This window comes from Toxorhynchites rutilus, chromosome 3 (genome assembly GCF_029784135.1).
Source record: "Toxorhynchites rutilus septentrionalis strain SRP chromosome 3, ASM2978413v1, whole genome shotgun sequence".
Classification (NCBI taxonomy): domain Eukaryota; kingdom Metazoa; phylum Arthropoda; class Insecta; order Diptera; family Culicidae; genus Toxorhynchites; species Toxorhynchites rutilus.
This window is the reverse complement of record NC_073746.1, coordinates 244,365,835-244,392,229: the sequence shown is the minus strand read 5'-3', so window position 1 is coordinate 244,392,229 and position 26,395 is coordinate 244,365,835. Positions and strand designations below refer to the sequence as shown.

General features: G+C 36.3%; 1 protein-coding gene across 28 annotated transcripts in view; it reads left to right on the top strand.

Annotated features, from left to right (window-relative positions):
- Positions 1–26,395, top strand: part of LOC129775886 (ensconsin) — a 335,888-nt gene that overhangs the window by 234,733 nt on the left and 74,760 nt on the right. Inside the window, exon 1 of one of the 28 annotated variants that reach the window (XM_055781079.1) lies at positions 24,934–25,057. The exons of 26 other annotated variants lie outside the window; for them this stretch is intronic. The gene's annotated coding sequence lies outside the window, so the exon portion shown is untranslated. Of the gene's footprint in view, positions 1–24,933; positions 25,058–26,395 lie in introns of those variants that run through there. One more of the 28 variants, XM_055781080.1, reaches the window with a different exon arrangement.

The following is a 26,395-nucleotide window of genomic DNA, read 5'->3' as shown; positions in this document are numbered from 1 at the left end:
GAAATGTCATCTTACTTCATGAACTCCAACGCAGTCTTGTGGCAAGCAGGCACTTTCATTCTCAAAAGAACATTCTTTGAAATTATCGATCTATAAAAATTTGAAGTTACTGTATGGCGTGACTATTTCAAAGCAATTTGATATTTTACACTTACGTTATGACTTTCAGCGGCAATTGAATGTTCAATATTCTGCGGAAATGATTTCACATTGAAAATTTCAAAATAGTTTTATTAATTTCAGGAAGCTTATAACAATTATAAGGGTTCTCACCTTTCGTTCTGCACGATACTTCTTATATGTTGGATTACAAGCGAAGTTATTCCTAACTTTTTTTAAGTTAGGTGCGCATTTTTCGTTTAATCCCATTTCTACAAGAATTTCTTTCAGATTCTTAGAATTCAATTCGAATAGCTCATCCAACTCTTCTCTAGCGATCAAATCATTCGCTGCATCCCAACAATTCTGCAAAGTAATCTCAGGAGCAAACCGTTTTACGGATTTTCGATGTTTCATTAGAAGGCTTTTGATTACCTTCATACTAGGATAGTTCGTTTTATCTAATCCCATACGCTCCAAAATTACTTGCATGTTCTTAAAATTTAACTTGAAATCATATTCTAGGCACTTGGTTGAAATTAAACTGTTAACCGCTTCTAAACACATCTCTAAATTAATTTTATAAGAGGATGCCATCTTCACAGTACACATTTCTCAATCCTTATAGTACTCCGGTTGGAAAGGGTCTGACTAAATTTACTGTAGGAAAAAACGACACTAGTTTTCAAAGTCCAAATTTTCACTATAACTTTCTCTAATGGTTTCTAAATACACGTGGTGAATAAAAACTTATAAAGATGGATCATATGCTGCTCTGCTACTTTTATACTCCCTGAAATTGGTGGGGTGTTTGTCCTGTCGGCTTCGCTCGGTTAGCTCGGGTGATATTAGTTTGTTGTGTTGATACTGCTTTCATCTCACTTTCGCACGTCTCTCGGTGATGCGATTGAATGAAAAGGATAGAAATTGTTTCGGCTGGTGTACGGAAAATTAGTGTTCCAAACGAAATGGATCGTCGTGGAATGGATCATGTTCTGCTCTGGTGGGGTATTTGTCCTGTCGGCTTCGCTCGGATAGCTCGGGTGATATTCGTTTGTTGTGTTGATACTGCTTTCATCTCACTTTCGCACGTCTCTGGGTGATGCAATGGAATGACAGGTCATGTCGCAACACGTATGCGCTCGCTCCGCGTGGCGCAAACAGTAGATATTATCGTCTATTACTGCTATTAATCACCTAATATTATTCTATACACTAACTTAACGAACCAAAAAAATAAACACCCTTATTCTTGTTTTCGAACGAACACAAAACGTTCGAAAGAATGCCTCATTCGTATCCTTGGTTTCGTACGAAAGAAATCTATCCGTTCGAACATTCGAACATCGTTCGTTCGAACGAATTGCCCTATCCTCGTTTTCGTACGAAAGTGTTTTTTCATCGGTCAGTCAAACGACACTTTTGAGTAGCGAATCAGATGAAGCGTAGAAGAAAATTTAATCGATGTTTACGTTTTTGTGGTTTATTCAGACGCATAAAATACTCAAATTGATTTTCTCTAATGTTTATTTTAATTAGGGTGGGAAATTTCTATAGAAGCAGATAAAAAATATATAGACATGATTTCTTGATCTGTCGATATTTTCAATTTCGCTGCCGGAGAAAATCGTTTGGTCGTCGAGGATTAAATGAATTGCTGCTCGTTTGTGTTGAACAGGTGAACAATAATGGCTTGAGAGTTTTTAACCTGTCCTCAATTACCATCGCCAAGGTTCGAGCCATACAAATTAATAGTTTAGTTAAACGTTTTGTTTCTGAAAAAAATAATACGTGAAAATTGATGATAATTACTTAGTAGAATATCGACATGCTGAAATTTAAACTGCTTAGCCGGATGATTTTCAATTTTTATCCGTTGAATCCATTCCACGTACCGTGTTTCATCCCTTTTGATTATGAAATGATATTCCTGGTCGACATCTCTTCTTATAATAGGAAACAACGGAAATTATGTGACTGTTGGATTTCGCGTTATGATCATAGGCTTTAGTATCACTAACGCAAATTTCTCCATATTTTCATACCAATTCGTTCAACTTTTCAGACCCATTTATCATTGGGTTCTGGTGGAAACATTCAGAAGCTCTTTTAATAATACATTTAAAGAACATGTAGCAATAGTTTCTATTCATGTTTTTAAAAAGTGAACTCAGGGGTATGAATGCCACACAGAAAAAAGCGCAATTTTTATTATGAATTAATTTTGTCGTAATAAAATTTTTACTGAAGTCATAGATTAATACAAACTGAACCTACCTCAATTTCCATGCATTCGTCGGATTCCAGCTGTATTCCACTTTCAATATCATCACAACTCATCGCAATCGTTTCATTGCCGAACGAAAATTCGCCACGGCGCAACTCCGCCACCGAATATTTTCATTACGATTCGGCGCTAGAGTACGTGCTCCCGTGGCCGAGTGGTTAGCGTCCCACACTATCATGCCGGGGGTTCGGGTTCGATTCCCGTTCTGGTCGGGGGATTTTTCGTGAAAGAAAATTCTTCCGGCTTGCACTGTGGTCACGCGTATTCTAGAGCTTGCCCCTCCAGAGTACATTCAAGGCGTGTTATTCGGCATAGAAATCTCAACCAAGCACTACTAATAAAAATGACGCAAGTAATGCTGCGTTGAGAAGGCAAAAGTTTCACTGGAACGGTAGTGCCATCCAAGAAGAAGAAGAAGCTAGAGTACACAACTTCACTTTGGTGACTTAAGATAATAGCGCTGACTTAGTATTTTTTTTATTTTGCGCTTTTTTATGTCGAAATATTTTTCAGTGTTGATCTTAACGCCTACAGAAAATGTATAGCAGACCAGGAGACAGACACTTCTGTCGTCAAAAATTTCGGCGGTCGACGCCATATTTGAAAATGTCGACGCCGGTTTTTTTCAACAAGAAAAATGGGGCCAACGGCGACCGCCGCTAGCTTATTTTTCTAGTTGACTCGATCGGCTACGGATGTTTTTAGTTCATTCAAGTCTGTTCAGAAGATCCGGACTATCCTGTACCGCCTAGTATGGAAACGACCCCGTGTTAACACTAGATTTACCAGCTATTTATATATACCTATTTCTACCAGCACCAGTCAAAATGACTGGTGTATAAGAAAAAATGAATATTGTGGTTCCAGTCTGTACTATTACTTATCAAATGGCGAAAATAAGTTGAACAATATTAATTGTGATAGATAAATGGACTAATAGACATTGTCAAATAACAAAACACTTAATTGTTTACAGTTTGTTGCTCACAATAGATTTTGCAGTGTATACACTTTCTACATAGACTTTTTTTGCATTTATTGCAAATATTTGTAGTCTTATTGTTATTAAAATATTCTATTTGACACCATTTGCGTACAGAAACAGTGCCATTTGTAGTTGGTATATCAGCTTCGTGTGGTATTTGCCTTGAAGTCTGATATTCTGAAGCAAGTTCTTTTGCTAATTGAAACAGAAAGTCTTCTCGTGAGATATTTTCTCCTGTTATGTTTTGTTCAATATCCAGCTATTTCTTCCGGCTGAAACTAAATTATTGAAAAACAGTTGAAGTGGTCACCTTCTGGAACCTGATTTCCATTCGATCAGTGACATCGACGCCAAAATATGTCTGGTTGCCAATAGAAGCGCGTATCGTTCCAAGCAACGAAGTATTTTGAGATCTTAATTTTAACGCCAAAGGAATACTTGTAAAAAATATCAGTTTTACGCTCCTTCATGGTATACGGTTCAAGAAATTTCATTACGACAAATTTGCATAGGGGGATTGATGCATTTCGAGTCTCGCTTTTTCCTAAATAAGGAAAGCCATTTATCACATATTTCGTCTCTACATCAGACGCCAATTAGAATTTTATGCTAAATTTATGGGGTTTGTTTGGAAAATACTGAGTAAATCTGCATCTGGCCTCCGATGGAAAAAGTTGCTTATCCCCGGTAATATAAGTTCATCCCCTGTTTGAAGCTATTTCCTTCGTACGCCCCACGCGCGCACAATATTGCAAGAGATGCCTTCAATTTTTCTTGTGTAATTGTCCACTTTTTTCCAAAACTCGAGAGGCTTCTAACTCTGTACAAATTCGTATATGTTCCAAAATATGGTTATCAATCAGTAATTGGAACGCACTACTTAGATTCCCGTTCATAATATTTCTTTCAGCATGTGCTGTTGGACCGTGTACATCTTTGAAATTACTATGAACTAGTAATCTACCAGCAACACCTCCTTCTTCAATTCTCGTTCAAATAGTTCCGTCTAAAGCAATTTCAGTTTGCTGATTTGGTACGCTTGATTGGAATTTTTACGCAACCACTGTCGCTTGGCTCATCTATATTGTCATCATCAGGAATTTCCTCATCACTACTCTCGATAATAGCACTGTTATCATCACTTCCTTGAGAATCAATTTTTCTATCTAACAAATCATCGCCGCTGTCGTATAATTCACTTTCCACATCTGAACATTCCAGAGGTATGCTGGTTGCATTTTCTAAATATGCAGAACATTTTCAGGGGCTGACAATTGCTGTCAAAATATGTTGAAATTAAAACGCTCTCATACATTTCTTCATAGAAACATGCACCAGTCAGTTTGACTGGTACTGGTTTAAATGTCAATAACAAAAAAATATATTTGTTAGTAATAAATATTAAGTAACATTAAGTTTATAAAATGTTTTTTCTACTTATAGCTACAAAAGTCATAACATCATTTCGGAAAGCAAATGTAATATGTCGTAGGAATTTTAAATTGAAATTGCACGACCAGTCAAAATGACTGGTCTGGTAAATCTAGTGTTAAATAAGTTGCAAGTGGTTGCTCACGGAAGTTACGAAGGCTAAATTCGCGTTCAGTGGATTCAGTAGTAGATGTATATGTATGACAGAAGTGGAGAAAAAGGAATGAAAATGAACAATCGATCATTACCAGAAGTGATGACAACGCGGTTAGATCCAGGAAAAAATCAATACAGTTTTTTTTTATATAATTACGCCTAATTGATCTACTGATTGTAGGACGTATTCTATTCATTTAAAGTGAATACTCACGGGAAAAAGTATGGCGAAATAAGATTTAAATTAATAACAATTTGCAGAACAAGATATTTTTCTCTAGGCTCAATCTGAGAGGAGAACTTGAATTCCATTACTCAGTGGGTTAGGTATTACCTCTGACTACCAAGGAGTCGCAAAGAAAACCCTATTGTAAGATTTATATCACTTGAAAGCATACGTTTACTTATAATAAAAATACTTCAGCTTCAAGTCGTCTGAACGAGACTGATCTGAGGAGGTTTCTTATTCAGAAAATCGGAACAAAGTCGAATGATTAATATCACTCGATAATAGTCGATTTCAACTTTTTTTTCGTAAATTTAAGCCGGGAGTCTCGAGTCATGGTTAAGAAGTGTTCTCGATGCATCGATTTCGCGAACTGAAAATTAATATCGACTAGCATTTCCGAAAATACTAGACTATCCCATGTTGTAGGTTGCTCAACCGATCAAAAATTCGTTTCCTCATATATTTTCTCAAATATTCTTAATTTTTTAAGCACTTTTTTGTGAGAATATGATGAGATTTTACAATAAAACATGAAACAATATTTTGGAATGGGTTAATCACGTTTTGGAATCGGCGCCTATCCGGCTCGACTAAGAAAATCTAGAACTGGACTATAATATTGATCGGCTAAATTTTAGAGAAACTTAGTTTATTCGACCCAAAAAATTATTTTCTTTTTGAATATTTTTTCATTGACCGATGTAATATTTGGTCCAGAGATGTAAGCTGATTTACATTTAAGCCGCGATTCATTAGCCATCGAAGCAAATTAATTGGTCGACTTAAGCTGACTTTCTTGTTATGAACGATCAATTTTTGAAGCCGCCATTCAAATTCAAAAACGATTATTTTAGCAGTAGATGCCGGTTTGATGACTAATGGAAAGACTCGTGTGTCTAATTAAAATGAAAAAAATGTCATTCCATCGCCTCCAAAAAATATCAGCCTTAGGACTTGTCCATTTTTGTGAATTTCTTGAAATTTCAAATGGTTCCCATGACCAGATGAGTCAATTCCAACACTCCACCATCTCAAAATATTCTCATAGGATGGTATGCTTCTAATTCAAATGATAAAATTGACATTCTATCGCCTCCGAAAAATATTAGCCTTAGGACTTGTCCATTATCGTAAATTTCTTGAAATTTAAAATGGTTCCCATGACCAGATGGGTCAATTCCAACATTCCACCATCTCAGAATATTCTCGGAGGATAGTATGCTTCTAATTCAAATGATAAAATTGACATTCTATCGCCTCCGAAAAATATTAGCCTTAGGACTTGTCCATTATCGTAAATTTCTTGAAATTTAAAATGGTTCCCATGACCAGATGGGTCAATTCCATCACTCCACCATCTCAGAATATTCTCGTAGGATGGTATGCTTCTAATTCAAATGATAAAATCGAAATTCTATCGCCTCCAAAAAATATTAGCCTTAGGACTTGTTCATTGTCGTAAATTTCTTGAAATTTAAAATGGTTCCCATGACCAGATGGGTCAATTCCAACACTCCACCATCTCAGAATATTCTCGTAGGATGGTATGCTTCTAATTCAAATGATAAAATCGACATTCTATCGCCTCCAAAAAATATTAGCCTTAGGACTTGTCCATTATCGTAAATTTCTTGAAATTTCAAATGGTTCCCATGACCAGATGGGTCAATTCCAACACTCCACCATCTCAAAATATTCTCGGAGGATAGTATGCTTCTAATTCAAATGATAAAATTGACATTCTATCGCCTCCGAAAAATATTAGCCTTAGGACTTGTCCATTATCGTAAATTTCTTGAAATTTAAAATGGTTCCCATGACCAGATGGGTCAATTCCAACACTCCACCATCTCAGAATATTCTCGTAGGATGGTATGCTTCTAATTCAAATGATAAAATCGACATTCTATCGCCTCCAAAAAATATTAGCTTTAGGACTTGTCCATTATCGTAAATTTCTTGAAATTTCAAATGGTTCCCATGACCAGATGGGTCAATTCCAACACTCCACCATCTCAGAATATTCTCGTAGGATGGTATGCTTCTAATTCAAATGATAAAATCGACATTCTATCGCCTCCAAAAAATATTAGCCTTAGGACTTGTCCATTTTCGTGAATTTCTTGAAATTTCAAATTATTCCCATGACCAGATGGGTCAATTCCAACACTCCACCATCTCAGAATATTCTCGTAGGATGGTATGCTTCTAATTCAAATGATAAAATCGACATTCTATCGCTTCCAAAAAATATTAGCCTTAGGACTTGTCCATTATCGTAAATTTCTTGAAATTTAAAATGGTTCCCATGACCAGATGGGTCAATTCCAACATTCCACCATCTCAGAATATTCTCAGAGGATAGTATGCTTCTAATTCAAATGATAAAATTGACATTCTATCGCCTCCGAAAAATATTAGCCTTAGGACTTGTCCATTATCGTAAATTTCTTGAAATTTAAAATGGTTCCCATGACCAGATGGGTCAATTCCAACACTCCACCATCTCAGAATATTCTCGTAGGATGGTATGCTTCTAATTCAAATGATAAAATCGACATTCTATCGCCTCCAAAAAATATTAGCCTTAGGACTTGTCCATTGTCGTAAATTTCTTGAAATTTAAAATGGTTCCCATGACCAGATGGGTCAATTCCAACACTCCACCATCTCAGAATATTCTCGTAGGATGGTATGCTTCTAATTCAAATGATAAAATCGACATTCTATCGCCTCCAAAAAATATTAACCTTAGGACTTGTCCATTATCGTAAATTTCTTGAAATTTCAAATGGTTCCCATGACCAGATGGGTCAATTCCAACACTCCACCATCTCAGAATATTCTCGTAGGATGGTATGCTTCTAATTCAAATGATAAAATCGACATTCTATCGCCTCCAAAAAATATTAGCCTTAGGACTTGTCCATTATCGTAAATTTCTTGAAATTTCAAATGGTTCCCATGACCAGATGGGTCAATTCCAACACTCCATCATCTCAGAATATTCTCGGAGGATGGTATGCTTCTAATTCAAATGATAAAATCGACATTCTATCGCCTCCAAAAAATATTAGCTTTAGGACTTGTCCATTATCGTAAATTTCTTGAAATTTCAAATGGTTCCCATGACCAGATGGGTCAATTCCAACATTCCACCATCTCAGAATATTCTCGGAGGATAGTATGCTTCTAATTCAAATGATAAAATTGACATTCTATCGCCTCCGAAAAATATTAGCCTTAGGACTTGTCCATTTTCGTGAATTTCTTGAAATTTCAAATGGTTCCCATGACCAGATAGGTCAATTCCAACACTCCACCATTTCAGAATATTCTCGTAGGATGGTGTGCTTCTAATTTAAATGATAAAACTGTCTTATCATCGGCTACAAAAAATGTCAGTTGTAATTAAAAGTTATTGGTATCTTTTTATTGGTATCTTCACCCACATGTTTTCGAGCGGGATTTTTTTACTGTCGCCTTTTTGTTTCGCACTTGTTGTTATGTGAGTTAGTTCAACTGATTGGTAGTGCTTCGAATTATTAGCATGATGATTATGATAGCCTATGATTTTTTGTACTGCTAGTTTGTTGTCTAATTCTCAGTTTACAAACAACTCATGTCGTACAACACTCTGCGCAGTATAAACAAAATGCATATTTATTTACCATCTAGGGCGTTTCCCCCAGAGCTCTTAACCGACCTTAACCTTGTGTCGTTGCCTGTCTGGTGGTACAATATTATATTTTATTAAGGGTAAATATTTAATCGTCTTGCCCCCAATGATACACGTAACAAGCGGGCGCAGCCTGATTGGGCATGATAAAATCGAACCTTTTCTCATCCCAGACGCGCAACGCCCATGTCTACGGTCGTCGGCCTACACATAACAGATGCTGTGTGTGTATCCCCACAACTCATGTGGATGTTCCCGTCAAATACGCCGTGCACGACACACGCGTGCGTTGGCGGAGTCTTCAATCCGTTCCATCCGTGCTTTTTTTTTTTTTCTTATTCCCGACCCTAATTCGAGAATAAAAGGAACCGTATTCACAACATCATTTGAGATTGTCTGACAACCAAAATGTGGTCTCTAAGAAAGGAGAGAAAGTCTGCTGATCCCCCGGCATGAATAATGAATTGCCTTTTCACGCAAATGTTGTTGGCTTGCCATAGTCGAGTAACCTTTTTTGCACAAAATTGCGCCTGTAGATTCATTAACGCCTCCACCCTCAAATGTACCGCGTGCTTACATAAAATATCAACCGAAAACGAGTGGAGGACTACAATAACGCAAGGAGGCGAAGGGTAGTTGACGTGTACTTCAATTAAATTGTCATTAAACGCGCTTCGGGGGCGTTTGGGAGGATGCTTTCGAAGAAATGTGACTCGAGAAACGACCAAAAATGGTTCGTCGTTGCATTAATTGCTCGAAAATGATTCAATTTTGCGGATGGAGTTAAAAACAGCGTGTTGGATGCTGTCTTCGCTGTCAAGAGATTATTCCTTATTGCTCATCCGAAAATTACACAGTAAAAATTGGATGTAATTTCATGAATCATTTCTTCTTTGAACTATTCATCAATATACCTCTTTTATTCCCGGTTGCTGATAAAATTCATTACTCGTTATGTTTTTTAAAATTCTTTTTAAAATAATACTTAGTTGCAATTCCATGTAAACATCCAATACGATACACGGGAGGCCCGAACCATTTCAGTCATTTTCCCACTCCGGCAGCACAAAAACCTTAAAACACCGCATAGCCGAAGCAATGTTTGTACTCAGCATTACAACTTTACATTGCCTGACAGATAATTTATACTTGTGGTTGGTTATTCAGCTATGGGAGCTATGTAATTGTCGCTAATGTTATCCATTAAAGTCATCTAACTAACTTAATTTAGGGGGGGACCAAGAAAATGAGCCCAAATTTTGTTTTCTCTTTTGAAGTGTATACGTAGGTATGTTTGTGTGTATTATATCCATGCTCCACGCTTGCGAGATTTAATTATTCTCAAATGAATTAAATCTCTTGTACGCATTCCAAAATTTTACATTGAAACAATAGGTTTTAAAAGTTTCAAACAAACTCGGTTTGTTTTTATCGATGGAAATTAGACCAGTTTGTTTTGGCAACGTCAGGTTTGGATAATGTAAACAACCATTAACATAATCAGTGGTGCATTTGGAGTATTCACGAAGATGTTCAAAAAAAAAAGATGGTTGTTTTGTTTCATACAAACGGTTTATGAAATTGCAATGATAATGAACATCTGTTTTCACACCTAAATAACCTGGTCATTTAGTGAACAAATTTACTATATTAATATTTTCGGACGAATATCTAATGTCCTCGTAAGAAAAAAAAATTCTTTCTCTTAGATTTTTTTAGAAAGTTTTCTTCAAGAAAATTTCACAAATTCTAAAAAGAATGTCGAAGAGTCAAAAGAAAAGTATATCGTTTTCGTGTCTCAATCACGACGATGGACATCAATTCATTCGACAGTTAAACTTTGCCACCGAAATCGGAAATCGTGCAGAAAAAAGCACTTCATTACGTATTCGTCTCGTACACAACACTTCCCGTTAATTTATATTCGGTAAAATAAGAACATCTTGTGCTCCCGTGGCCGAGTGGTTAGCGTCATAACTAATATGCCGGGTGTTCGGGTTCGATTCCCTTTCTGGTCGGGGGAATTTTTCGTCAAAGAAATTTCCTCCGACTTGCACTGTGATCACGCGTATTCTATAGCTTGCCACTCAGAATGCATTGCAAGGCGTGTCATTTGGCATAGAAATCTCAACTAAGTACTAATAAAAATGACGCAAGTAATACTACGTTGAGACGGCGAAGTTCCTCTAGGAACGTTAGTGCCATTGAAGAAGAAGAAAATAAGAACATCCGAAATAAATTTGTTTTCGTCCACGATTCATCGACCATTCTCAACCATTCATTCACCATCCCAACCACACACTGTGATCTTTCGTGGGATGCGTAGAAAAACGGGGTCCAAAAACAAATTTTGACAGCTTTTTAGGACACTTGCCATTTTTCTCCTCGGCGCAATTCACGTGTAAAAATATGATGTCGATTCTCTTTCCTTCCACTGTAACTCCGAACTATCATTTCCATCGCGGATAGATCACCAACAAAAATAGAGTGTGAACTCAGAGCTTGTTTATAATGACGAATCAGTTTTATTTTTTCATAACAACGGGGGTGAAATGTTAGTTCAGCTTAAATCGCATACACACAGTGCAAGTCACTATCAGTCATACCGTGTCTACGCTGTGCAAGTTTACGTCCTAGCCAGTTACAATTCGATTAGAACAATTCCCAATCGGTTGGAAAATTGTATTGCCACTGCATCTTTGAGTGTTGTTTAAAATGTCAGGTTAGCTAATCGCACTGCATAAATAAACTCTTATGTCCAGAGTTGTCAATAATATTTTTCAACTACATTTCAACGCATCAAACCTAACCTCAATCCTCTGTTCTTTTTCTTCTAACGCGAATTTCGACATTTCTGTTGTGTTTGGCCATCTTCGTTGCTGTCTTTGTCACACTCACGAAGAATGTAGAATAAAAGAAATCAATAAGTCAATGCACGGCGCCTAACCTTACCTTCGGTCTGACGCTTTTATTTCATTTTCGTCAAACAAATGTAGACTACACACTTATACACTAATGTTACAATGTTTTCTTAGGTTAAATATTATTTTTGCGGTACATGTTTCTTTTTAGCTGTTTTTTATTCATTGTTGTGTCAATTATTTCGCAGTGCTGATTGTATATACGCATCATGCGATTGATAGGGGCGTTATTTGCATAATTTGTTCTGGATGTTTTGGTTAGAAACAAATTTCGCGTTCTTAGTTGACGCCCAGGTACATAGAAATTTAGTTTTTCTAGTAATTCAGCTGACTGTACTCGTTGCGAAATTAGGTCATTAACAAAAGAAAGCATTGCAAATTCACGGCGTTCTTTTAGTGTTTGGATGTTTATGAGCATGCAACGTGCTTCATATGAAGGAAGTGGAAATGAGGTCCAGTTGAGTTTACGAAGTGCAAATAGAAGAAATTGTTTCTGGACTGACTCAATGCGTTCTTCATGTACGACCATATACGGGTTCCAAACGATGTTACAGTATTCCAGAATAGGCCTTACATATGTAATATATAAAAGCTTTATTGTGTATGGGTCCTGGAGGTAATGTGAGAAGCGTTTGACAAAACTTAACACACTATTCGCCTTATTTATTACAGAGTTGTAGTGTTCTATGAATGTGAGTTTACAGTCCAGGACGACGCCTAGATCTCTAACTATTTCACATTTTTCTACATTTTGATTTCCAAGACATATTACAATATTTGGTACATGTTTTTTTCTGTTATAGAGTTGCACTTTTTCACATTCAGTGTTAGTAGATTTTTATCAAACCAAGTATGGAATACATGTATTTCGTTTCGAAATGCTTCGATGTCGTTTTCATTTCCAATTTCCGCGAAAAGCTACATGTCGTCGGCATACACAAGTACATTTATACGCTTGAGAACGAAGGAGATGTCATTAACGTACAGAATGAAAAGAAGAGGACCAAGATGAGAGCCTTGTGGGACTCCCGAAGTGACTTTTACTGGATTTGAAAGAGAATTTTGAAAATGAACAATTTGTTCACGGTTTGTTAGTTAAGAATTGAGCCAGTTTAAGAGTCTTTGTTTCATTCCTATTTTCTGCAATTTGAAGAGTAGTAATGGAATGTCGATGCGGTCAAATGCTTTACTGAAGTCAGTGTAAAGAGTTTCTACGTGTTTGCCATTTTCCATTGCATTCAAAATAAAAGTCACAAAAGCCAACAGATTAGTTGCAGTTGAACGGCCTTTGAAGAAACCATGTTGCATACACGTAATTCTATTCTTTACTTGTTGGAAGACTTTTTCGTTGACTATTGCTTCGAATAGTTTAGGAATACAAGAGATAATGGCAATTCCACGATAATTACGTACGTCAGATTTAGCGCCTGATTTAAAGATAGGTACCAAAAAAGATTGTTTCCATTTTTCTGGGAATATTCCAGTTTGTAGTGACATATTGAAAATGCAATGTAAGGGAAGGGTGAGTTCCTCAGCCAGGTTCTTTAGGAATATAGGTGCTATTCCGTCAGGTCCTGGTCCTTTTGTTCCGTCTAATTTTTTTAGTGCATGGCATATTTCCTGTTGTGAAAGATAGTTCACCGATATGTCATTTGGATAATCCGGTAAAAATGAAAAGTAGTTCCGATCGCGATTTTCTTCGGAAAATGTGGTATATACTTCCTGAAAGAAATTTGCAATGAGATTACAAATTTCGTTCGAAGAATTCCTCACATCCTCATCGAGATGCATCTGCGATGGGAAGTTATTGCTTTTGAGCTTAGACTTTACGTAATTAAAGAATTTCTTCGGGCATGATTTGACTTCAGTTTCGACCTTTCTATTGTACTCTTCGTGTGCACTTTTAATTGCAAAATTTAATTCTTGGGAAATATTTTGATATTCAAGCACATTTTGATGACTTTTGTCTATTTTGTATTTTTATGTGCTTTTTGTTTTTTATTCTTTAGATTTCTTATTTGAACGTTAAACCAAATAGGATATTTGCTGGTTGAATTTCTTCGTCTTCTTTTCTTCGGTTTCGACCTTTCTATTGTACTCTTCGTGTGCACTTTTAATTGCAAAATTTAATTCTTGGGAAATATTTTGATATTCAAGCAAATTTTGATGACTTTTGTCCATTTTGTATTTTTATGTGCTTTTTGTTTTTTATTCTTTAGATTTCTTATTTGAACGTTAAACCAAATAGGATATTTGCTGGTTGAATTTCTTCGTCTTCTTTTCTTCGGCACAAATTCTGATATTATGTTATTCAGAATTTCGTGAAGAATATGTACAGTTAAGTTGACATCTCGTTCGCTGTTTAATAAAGTTTGCCATTCTATGGCTTGTAGGCTACATTTGATTGCTTCAAAGTTCGTCTTGTTATATTCCGGTACTTCTTCATACTCCCAGGTGATGGGCAATTGTCTATTATGTATAAAGATTGAGTATTCAATTGCTGTGTGAAATTTTTCATTTTTCCAAAGAGGAGTCATGGACTCATTCACACAAGTCGTCGGTGATGTTAGTGAATAATAGGTCTAGATAATATTTTTGGAAATTTTTTACATGATTTATTTGGTTAAGACCGAGATGTGCAATTTCGTCAAATATATATTGTAGGGTTTCATTTTCCCCGACGACTGGGAGTAGAATGCATTCATTAACATTATCGGGAATGAAGTCTACTTTATTTTGATTGAAGTCGCCATAGATATGCAATTTCACTTCTGGTTCTAGTGTTTCTGCAATTCGATTTGCCGTCTGAAAAAATAATTCATACGACTTTTTATTTGCATGTTCGGGTGGGAAATACACAGAAGCAAATATGTGTACTTCGCCAGCTATAGATAATTTTGCCCATACATGCTCAAATTCTTTATGTTTTTCGGTTATAAGTTCCTCAGGAGTGAAATTTGCATTAATGGCAATGAGGACCCCTCCTCCAGACTTCTTCTGAGATAACGATAAGTTGCGGTCGTGCCGGAATACGTAAATTATTTCCAAAAACTTCTTCGCTCCTTACGCTTTCGTCCCAGCTAGTTTCAGTTGCAAGAATTACATTGAAAGAAGCGGGTAAAAGGTTTTTGATGAATTTCCTTAATTTTTCCTGGACTTTTCATGCGGTTGAAGTTTTGACAGTATATCAAAATTTCAGTCGCATTCTGTTGAGAAGGCGGAGAAGTTTTTGAAAGACTAATTCTACTTACTTTACTGTTTGCGAGACTTGTTTCAGCTCCCGTTCGTTAACATTTGAACATTTGAATTTGAATAATCAGGAGACTATGAAGACGTCGGCTTTCGCATTCGATTAAAAATGAATTTTTGCTTCTTCCAGCAGTTTCTCTGTTAACTTAAATCAAAAGTTATTCGGGTAAGATCGCCACTATCTGCTCTATGACGCTTCGTGTCCGTTTATTCATTCAACGTCGAATGAACTTCACGGCATATTGAAGTGAAAAGTTTTAATTCGTTTTGTTCTTTCATTCGCAAATTGTAGACGAGTTTACGGTGGGTAAACAATGGAGCCATCCATTAATGATGTAACTATTTTTTTGCATCAGAAATCAAGTGTTCGTTTCACTTTTAAAAACAGTTAAAACAAGATTGTATACGCGGGCAACGAAGGTCATGTCGGGGTGAGGGAGTAGTTGTGAAGCAAAGTCAGGTTGAACAGAGAGGCAGTTTTGTATTCATTCGTCACGTCAATTAGAATAAACATTTGCTTCAACTAGATAAGAATTGACAAGCGCTATGAATGAGGTCTCAGTTATCCTCATGTCAACTTGTCACTTTGACGGCGAGTGCCGAAGAAGTCCTACTCGAAGCGAAACGACTGATAGGAGTGTCGTTTTCCATGTTTTGTTTTCGAAAATGTTGGACCCAACACTGTTCAGATATTACTTTGTTATTGAAATTATCATATTTTGGTTTCAAAAATCTATTTCTCTACTATTTTCGGTCGGCTTTGGTATTTTACTGCTTATATCAGTCTTGTTCAAACCAAATTTTGGTATCAAGATCAAAATGAGGCATCCGTAATTTTTTCCTTCTGCTCGAGTGAGAATTTTTTGAAAAATAGACATAGTATGCATACTTGCAGAATAAACACTTTAGTGCTTATGCATTTTATGCAAAGTGAACGTTATCATTTGAATGAGCGTGAGAAACTAATATCCGATTGATGTAACCGGAAGCAAGATTATTTGGGTTTTTATATTCATATCAATTAAAGTCAATGGAGCACAACCGCGCTAACCGTATTGAATTCGGAGGTGTGAGCAGAAGAATAATATCACTGAGTTCAGTGTGTAAAAAAGAAGGATCGATCCAAGATAAATACCAGTGCCACAAATTATCAAAATTTATTCACGAATGGAGGAATTAACTTTTTCCCAGTGTCGGATGAATTATTTTCTGTTGATACTCAACATTATATCTGTCCTAATGAGTATAACACAAGAGTCGAGACGCGTGAACTTTGCGCAATATATTAAACGAAAACAGCACGAATGAATTTCAAAAAGCCTGCATTCAGGCACTTTCCTTACTGTCGATAATTTCAGATGATTATCACAAAAGCCAAATTGATCCTCATCGCTTGCAGTGAATTTTTTGAGAACGTGTTTTATTAACATATTCAGAAAAAAGAAAGGAACAGGTATTCGGAAAAGCCAACATTATGGGTTTCATTGAGCGTTGACCGTTGTGCGGCGGTAAGCGGTTGAATATCATTAAACCGGAAATCAAAACAAGATTAGGTTCATTTTCCGTTTGGCTATTATTTTCACCCATTGACCATATGATTGGGGGTGTATGTCGTTTCCGAACGATCGGAAGTAGATTCATAAAACATAGTCAAAGAGTTATACAAGGCCGAAGTCACCAAAACCAAAAATTTTATGCCTTCCCTTACCATTAAACGATTTAACACTCAATTGGTTGACGTTGAATTTTACGCTTTGATTCTCACTAACACGCAGTGATCTTCAAGTTCGACGTTTCGAATATCATGAAATATCACGGAAATGAAGATGCAAATGAAAAATGAACTTCATGGCATGTTGATGGGGATATTCATCCCACTCGTTTGCATTAATAGTGTTGTTTCATATTTATCGGCTCTCGCTTGAACAGTAGATCATCAATACAAGGTAAGTTGAAATTCGCCGTATTTGAATGTCGTGAACGTGAATATTTTCGGCACTGATAAATACACATTGGATCGATCGAACGAAAAAAGTCAAAACACAAAATTGGTCAAGACATAGGAAGGTTGAGGATGGTCGAGGAGCTTTTTTTTGCAAATTTAGGATATGTTTTAAAAATTCCATTATTAACACTAAAACTACCGACAGTTTTTTTTATACCTAATTGTTCGGGGTTCTGCCAAAACGAACCAAGCGTCAATAAGATTATTTTGAGATATTTCAGTTTGAAGTTTGCGCTCCCACTAATTGACTGTGTCGGATCAAATCTATCATTTTATCGCTAACGCGTTACAAACAAGATGTCAAACATATTACTCACCTTCATGCTGCAAGCACACATTTTCTTCAAGATGTGATTCAGAACCTTTAGAAATATAAAAAAACATAATTATGTTTCTGCTAGTAAAAAACTTCGTTTTCTTTGCAGCCAGAGCGAACCAAGTCCATGCTAGCTATTAACGTAATATCAATACATAACACGTTAGTATTTTTAAAATTTAACGACATCTGATTCCAGGAGCTGTCCAAAACATAAAAATCTGTTGAAGATTCGTATCTGCTTTATTGGAGAAAACGAACACTATCGTCCGATGCCATATTGTGGGTTTATGGTTCACTTTGGTTGAATGCAATTTCGTTTTTTTATGTCTGCTACGCAGAATTTTTGTTTTGGAGCTGTTGTCAATTATCCGTATTTTCTGCATTGAGTCGTCAATTATGACGATGATGATGTTTTGAATCATAGAGCGTTAGACTTAGTTTTCGATTTTCAAAAAGCTTTAATTTTGACATCTGCGACAATAGAAAATGAAGTCCGAATGAGCTATTATTCTGCATAGGGTCTTTTATGGTGCAAATCAACATTTCGCAGGAATCAACATTTCGCATGAAAAATCGATATGACGATTTTCATTGGCACCGTAAACCATACGTTATGCCTCGTATTCCGGAATAACGATCAAGTCCCAAAATGTAGATTTTTCACCAAAAAAAATTTCGAGATGACAGTAGATCACGACGTTTCATGCAATTTGAAGACATTTGGCATCATAAAATCGGAAACCCCGATTTCCTGTACGCCCGGTTTTTCGGTTTTTTAAAAACTCAAACTTTTACGGATGATATTTTGCTTAGGGTAGTTTTTCGTGGGAATTAACATTTTTAATCAAGTTCCGTTTGAAAATTCGAGATGGCAATTTTCATTGCCACTCTAATGTTCATATATTCCTAATAATGAAATTGAAAAATTTTAAATGACACCGAGTATAAATATGTTTTAATTCTTCCAAACCCGATGAAATGAATCTCAAAACGTAACCCATATAGATATATTACCTTGTAGTAATACAGGAAGATTCCGCTAGCGCCGATAGCGACACCTGTTCAGGAAATAAGAAAAATACATTTCTTCGGTAGTGATTACTGTAATTGGGGAATAGTTAGTCCACTATCATGCGTAATAATCGTTCAAATAATAATTGTAAAACAAATAATGAATGCAAAACAATAATAACTGTAAAACATTCAACAATTTTCATTAGTTATAAATTGTCTAATCGATTAAATACCGGACATCACTATGTGATACACGTAACAAAGTTCTAATTAGACCCAGGTTTTTCACGCGATTTTACGAAGTTTCTTTCATGAGGATTTTCTAATTAACGCGTTTTTTTACGCAAATTTTTGAATTGACGCGGTTTTTTTATGCGGATTTTCCGATTAACACTTTCGACGCCCCGTCACCCAGATATGGGTGACACTTTCCTCGTTCAAATTGAATAAGATTTTCAAAAGGAATTTGACAGAATAGGCACCTAAATGTAACTATAGGATATGTAGAAAAATAACAAAATCGTAACTATATTAATATAATGTTTATACTATACTTTTTATCAATTTATAGTACGGATGGTTTATACTTGAGTTTTTTGCGAAAACCGTATAATATGGCTTTGGCATGTGCTATTGTTGTCAATTCGTCTTCAAATAGAATAAAATTTCACTAGATCATGTAAAAGTTGTCTACAAACTAAGTTTGATCTTCATTTAATAATTCATCCGCAAGTTGAGCCTCGCAGGAAACTCAAAAACGGCGCATTGGGCGACGAAGGTGTTAACGCGGTTCCCCCCTAGGGGGCGACATTGAGCTTTTTGGTAGGAAAGTGCTGACTGACAGTTATAAAATAATAAAATAAAAATATATACGGATGATGTTTTCGGATTTTTTACAAAATGTGACTAATTTTTAGTCGAATTGCTGACTATTTTCTATCTACAGGTAAACTTCGATATAACGTACATTTCACTTTCAAAATTGTACGTTGTATCGAATTGTACGTTATATCGAAGCATAATAAAGTACTCACAAACGTAGTCTATAATACATTATTGTGTTGCTGTTTTAGTAAAGTGAATGAATAACTTCAATCAGAAGACGAAGCCAGCCTTTCTCATGATGTTTCCCTTCGTACTGTTGATTAAAGCTTGATTCATTTAGAATCCGGAATCACAAAACCAGCTGTATTTCGGGATTGATTGAAGGTACAAAACTTGTTTAGCATCACAATACAGATAATTCATTGTACTATCAGAAAAAAAAATATTGAAAAAATTTTCGTACGTTACAACGATGGTACGTTATATCGAAGTTTCCCTGTATACACTATGTATCTTTGGGAACTGGGACCGCTACTGATATTGTGCAAATGTTCTTGATGCGCGATGAAAGGAAAGCGAAGCAAGAGAAAATCGGGGCTTAACGTGTTAAAACAATTTCACATTGAAAAAATGCCAGGAAACACACAATAATGAACCCGAACTGATAATAGATGCAGATATTATAATAAAATACTGTTTCGAAATCCTTCGGAAATAGAACTTTTCCATCACACAACCGACGATTCGCCATGACTCTTAAGGTGGAAACCGAATGGCGCGTTGTGCGTTGGTTTTCATCAGCTGTCATTTCTTTCCTTTTTTTTACTAAAAAGCCCGACGCAGTCTGTTGATTTGCAGTCACAATCTAGCATTCGCGTCTCCACTATCCATGTAAACAAAAACAAAATAAAATTCGTATGAAAATCTTGTTCTTGTTGTGTCCACGGATCAGTTGAATGTTTTCAAAAACAACACATTAACATATCCGCGCTGAGCTTCGTTTACTAGTTTAAGGGAGCGTTAAAGAATAGCTGATTTTCAGTCAGAATGAACACGTTTTCAAAATTAAAATTATGAATGAAAATTAGCTTTTCCATATCAAACTAGTATTCTATTTAAATGAAAAACATTTTTGTTTGCAGAAGGTGAAAAAGTCTCATACGAAAATTGTTTATGAAGACAACCCTATATAATGATGAAAAAATTCAGCCAATTTGTCTTCTAATCTGATAGAGATTACACTAACGAGTTTGGGACCCAAATTATAGCCCTAATTTGAAGTTCCCACCAGACGTCGACACCATGCCACTGTCATCGCGAATTCGGCGCAAGCAGTTAAGGTGGAAACAGAATGCCGCGTTGCGCGTTGCTTCTCACCAGCTGTCATTGCTTGCGTTTTGTACTAAAACATTCGCCCGACGCAGTCTGTTGATTTGCAGTCACAATCTAGCATTCGCGTCTCCACTTTTCATGTAAACAAAAACAAAATAAAATTCGTATGAAAATCTTGTTCTTGTCTCCACGGATCAGTTGAATGTTTTTAAAGCTTGAGCTTCGTTTACTAGTTTAGGAGAGCGTGAAGGAATAGCTGATTTTCAGTCGGAATGAACACGTCTTCAAAATTAAAATTATGAATGAAAATTAGCTTTTCCATATCAAACTAGTATTCTATTTAAATGAAAAACATTTTTGTTTGCAGGTGGTGAAAAAGTCTCATACGAAAATTGTTAATGAAGACAACTCTATGAAAAAAATTCAGCAATGTTGGAATTGTTTAGCCATATGGTTGAATGAAAGTCAGAAACACGTGTTTCAAGTAATCAAATAACATGATGTGGAAATTTTCATTCAAATTTTAGAATTTAAAAACCGGCATCGTGTCTTCTAATCTGATAGAGATTACACAAACGAGTTTGGGACCCAAATTATGGCCCTAATTTGAAGTTGCCACCAGACGTCGACACCATGCCACTGTCACCGTGAATTCGGCGCAAGCAATTTAGAACAAATGTTAGCGTTTAGTACAACGATGCTAATGACGCAACGCATTAATGTGTTCGACTAAATGGAAACACAAATATTTAAAATGAAGTGTCAAAGCACAATTGTCGCAACGCGACGCATAGCGCGGCATTCTGATCCCACCTTTAGGCAGAATAACACGAAACAAAATTGAGCACGGAGTGAACGAAAGGCACGTCTACTCTCAACGGCTACCCGCGCGTAGATCTCTTTGAGCAGTGAAAAAGTTTTGAACAAAAATTATTTCTGATGGTTTTTAATAATAATTTCAAAAATTTGATTGATCTTATAATGTCCTTCAGATATGGTTGAAAAAGGTTCAGAATAGAATGTTTTGTGAATTCGAAAAACTATTAGCAATTATTTTTCATTTGACGATTTAGAACTGTCTTTCTGCATGGTTATTTTATTGGTTTATGCTTGGTTCACTCATTTAAAATGTTTCTAGATGTCGACATCGAACATTGTTGTTCTAAAATGAACTCAGTCCACCTTATTTTATCAACCGTTATTCATAAAATGAAGTCAGCGCATCTTACTTTATCCCCCGTTATTAAGAAAATGAACATGCCCTGTCCGATTTCAGTAATGCCGAACCGATATAAGAAAATCCGGATTTTCTGCATTATTGCCAGTAATTTCAACTTTATGAAATTACACGATCATGTTTAATGTAATGTAATGAACTAATGTCAATGCGAATGATCGTGTAAGGGGCGCTCAAGTGCAGCGAACAAAATATTTTTCGTGTGTGGCAATATAGTTGCCACAGCCTTATAAAGGGTTAATAATTGTATTTTTCTGCAATCATTAATCGATTAATCGAACGATAATAAGCCTAATGCCAATAATAAGCCAGCCTACTCACGTCATCTCACGGTGTAATGGAGAGACACTCGTCATAAGGCTCTATGTCATTTGTGAGTCGTATTTTCCTTGTCTCATCGTTTATTAGTTTCACTATGCCAAAAGAACAACAAATCCAATGAAAATATAAATGGTCATAAGGGAAGGGTGGTAAAGACGGACACCCTAAGTATAAATTGATTTTTTTCATGAATTTTACAAAAAATATATAACTGTCCCACCGCAAATTGATAATCTAGGTCTCTTTCTATAACAAAATTTGTCTTTGAGGCAGAAATTTGGTAAAATTAATGTTTTCGGCATCTTTGAAAAAAATAAGATTGAGTCGGGAAAGACGGACACTTGGCGAGAAAGATGGACACTTGGGGTGGTAAAGATGGACACTAACTTAAAATTCAAGTTTATGTACTCGATAAGTTTTGGAGGTCCTCAAATATGCTTTAAAGATAATCTAACAAAAAAGGTAGACTTAAATCACCTAGAAGGGCTTGTAATTTTCATGTCTAAAATAGCTTCCGGCATTCGAAATGACAAATTCGGATTACGTTTTCAAACCGCTCTGCTGATTTGTCCGTGATATGTGCTTGCACTTGTAAACGTAATTAATGGGCATCTTTTGATAAGAAAAGGAGGAGATAACTAAATTGTTTTCAAAACAAAATGTTTGTTCTTTGTCGGTGGAGTGTCCGTCTTACCCGACTTGATTAGTATTTTATTTTCGTCAATATTTTTGGAGTAAAAATGAGAAAACTTCGCCGCTGATTCGATAAATTTGGAAGAGAAGTGATGGTAAAACATTACCATAACGAAAATACCCAAAAAAATTACTCGATAACAATGAGAACCTTATTTTCTGCAGACGAAAACTTACATCGAGCTGCTGTTTGTAGATAACTTTTTGGTTTTAATTCACAATTTTAACAGAAAGCCATCTGGGTGCACACAGTAAGTGTCAAAGATATTGATACACTGTATTGCAAGTTTGTAGGGTAAATGATCTTGGTTTGTCCGATTTCGGGTGTTTTTATGCAACTATTGAATGCAAATCGATTTTTCTTCATGAAAATCACACAGAATCGATACGAGTTTGGGTTTGTTGAAAAGCCCCAAGTCTCTCGTTGCTAATACTACCATAAGGTGTTGAAATTATTCAAATTTTTATGTTTTTTAACGATTTTCCTTAAAGAGGAATTATTATCATGGTTTGACCACCTCTGATCATGGTTTACCCAAAAAATGATCATGGTTTGTCCGGTTTTAGTAATCATCATTTTTGAATGAAAACATTCGAATTCACAAGTAGATGTTGCATTTATCATTGCTTGAGTTTACTGTCATCATATTGATCCATAAGTTAAGCTTTCTTCAGAATATTGCTTTTTCTTGGGCATTTTAAAAGTGTTCACCTCAACACACTCAACACAGAGAAACTTTATTTCTGCTATCCGCGAAGGACACAACTGCAGCGCGCCAAGCGGTTGCCATAGAAATCATGTGGACAAAACAACATTATTGAATTGGACAACTCATGATCAGAATTGAGTTCATCAAAATGCGTTAATTTAATGGTTTAGCTATGTAAATCTGATACAAATGGTGTGATGTTTACAATATTTGTAAGTGTTCGATTAAAAGTTAGCTCGAATGAGGGGCGCATTGACACAAATAGAAGGTGTATTTTATAATCCTTTAAAACATGTGATTCCGTAAAAATATACTTTAATATTCCTATAAATCATGTAAAAGACAATTTTATTTACATGTTTTGAAACATTCGAATACCTTATTGGACACAGGAACGCTGAATTGGAGCATTCAAAAAAGTGGGCAAACCATGATAATTTTTCCGACTGGACAAACCAAAATCATTTACCTTACAACATTAAAAAAAATAAAAATTTAATTTATCAGTTATACAGTGGTGTCCGTCTTTCCCGACTTTCCCCTACATTTGTTTTGATTTGCTTCGTGCCAATTCAATCATGCTGTCGTAACTTTGAATCCTCCTTGCGCATGTTTCGACGATGTGTTGCTGTGTGGCCGTGTTGTCTAACGAAAGGCGCTTTCTGCTCGGATTGGAGCGTTTGGGTCGTACAAATTAGTCGAGTTGATGTGTGTTTTTCAAAAATGATCGAAGGCCCCGGGAAAAACAGTTGGACATCACAATTATTAACTTATTTTGATGCTATAATATAATTCTAGAATATTTGTAACAATCTCTCTTTTTTCTGTCTTTTTCAGGTAAGTTACGAATCAGTTAGCATAGTAGGATTGTAATTCAAAAAACTATTTCTCATCCGAGTTCATCATTCTGGATACAAAGGTACAAATTGTCCGGAATGCGGTCATCATGTATTGATTTCGAATGTATCCGTGGATTAATTTAAATTCCCTCAACAATTCTCTCACTTATTAACGCCTTCTCATCAACGATTGGTGACTCAATTCGTGCGCAATTCGCTTTGCATACATGTACTATTCATCTTTATCATATCCCAGCGCAATAAAAAAGTGCATTCCTGGCGTTCTGTGCCGGTCGCGCAGCGTATGCGCGTCACTTTGCTTACGAGTTGTATAGTTGAAGTAAAAATATCTCTGCTTGTGTACTTCGTTTTCGGTAACATTCCAGTCTATGTTGGGAAGCATTCTCAAATTTCTTCGCAGTCAACCAAAACAAAACAACAAACACAGAGCCGCCGCGCGCTGTCACTCACATAACAGCAATATACAGCTTAGCTTGAGTTACTAACGGTAGTAGTAGAACAACTACTACGGCCGATTAGGTGTAGTGGTGGCGTGTTCACTTCGCCGGGGATCATCGGGCTGCGACCGATCCGACCAACGATCGCCAATGTCAGTGTCTCAAACGCGAGCGACCTATCGACGACGTTGAAGCGCGCGCGCCTTCCTATCGGTTCCAAGCTGTGTCGTAGCTTTGATCCCCGGTGTGTTTCGGTTTGGATAGGAGAGTAAGTGCAGTGGATGTGGCAAGAATTCGATAAGTTCCGTTTCGCGTCAGTTTTCCTGTATTCGTGTGATTGATTATTCTACGAAAGCGTTATAAATTTTGATTGATTCCCGTTCTTTGACGTGGTGTTGTTTACTTTCCGATGGTTCCGTGGTGTGCACATATATACACGTTTGGTTTCCGGTTTTTACTAGTTCTGGTTACTACCAGACAGTGATAAGACAGTAAAGAATTTACTTCTCTGGTGATGATAGTGGTGTCGGGTTCGTTCAGAATAATTTGTGGGAACCGTGTGTTTCGTGTCTCGTGGGATTTCTCACGGAGTGCAAATTTCATGACACACATAGGTCGCCAAATTATTACGGATAGAACGGCTTCTGTGTAGTTTTATATTCAACAGACTTTAATTGAGATAATAACACATAGACTTGAGTTGAGAAAATTATTATAATTTTCTCATTAAAACAATATATAGTGTGTCATATAAGTTTTGGGAGTTCGAATACACTTTTAAAATATGTTCTTATTCAGTGTCAATTTTTATTGAGGCAATGTTTATTGAAAACCTTTACGACATATTAGCTGGGAGCACTCCGGCGTTGTGCTATATGACAAGCTTGATGCGTTTTAAAAAAAAAAAATCGGACGTGATTTTCACGTTTTTCTCGATAAACACCAGTGGGAGCTTTCACGCCTGGATACGGCCCCCGAACCATCATCGACGTGGCGCTCTTAAACTGCGGGATGTTTATGTGGGCCGGGGGAGGCTGGGTAACGTTGGACATTGTGTGGCTATTGAAAGACAAAGAGTTTCTCATCAGAAAACACGAACATCTGACCTGACTTCTTTGTTGTAGCCTTCATTACCCCGTGAACCTTGCGTTCCTTGTACGGTTTGTATCCCAAGTCCTTCGTCATGATGATGTGGGCAGTTACGATCGACACATCCAGGTCAGCTGCTATTATTACATTTCTAGACTAGAATACTGCCTTGATAGAAAATATTCCCTACTATTTTTTTGCGAAAAAAAATTATCGAAATTGTAAAACAAGTTACATTGTTTACCTACGAAAAAAATTGTGTTGGTTTTTCAGGGCACTCTAGACAGCGATCAGCTAACACGATGTGTGAACGCTAAGAGTACAAAGTCTCAATAAAACAAACCAAGAAGAGAAAGAAGAAGAATAACCAAAAGGAAGTGAGATGGTGTAGTCCTACGCGTCTCCGGCTCTGTCCACGACATTACCTAACCGTCTTCTTTCGTTTGAAAAAAGCGGTCGAAGCAATCTTTTGCTTGTGGAAATTTATAGTGAATATGCTTCAGCAGTGAACATTTGT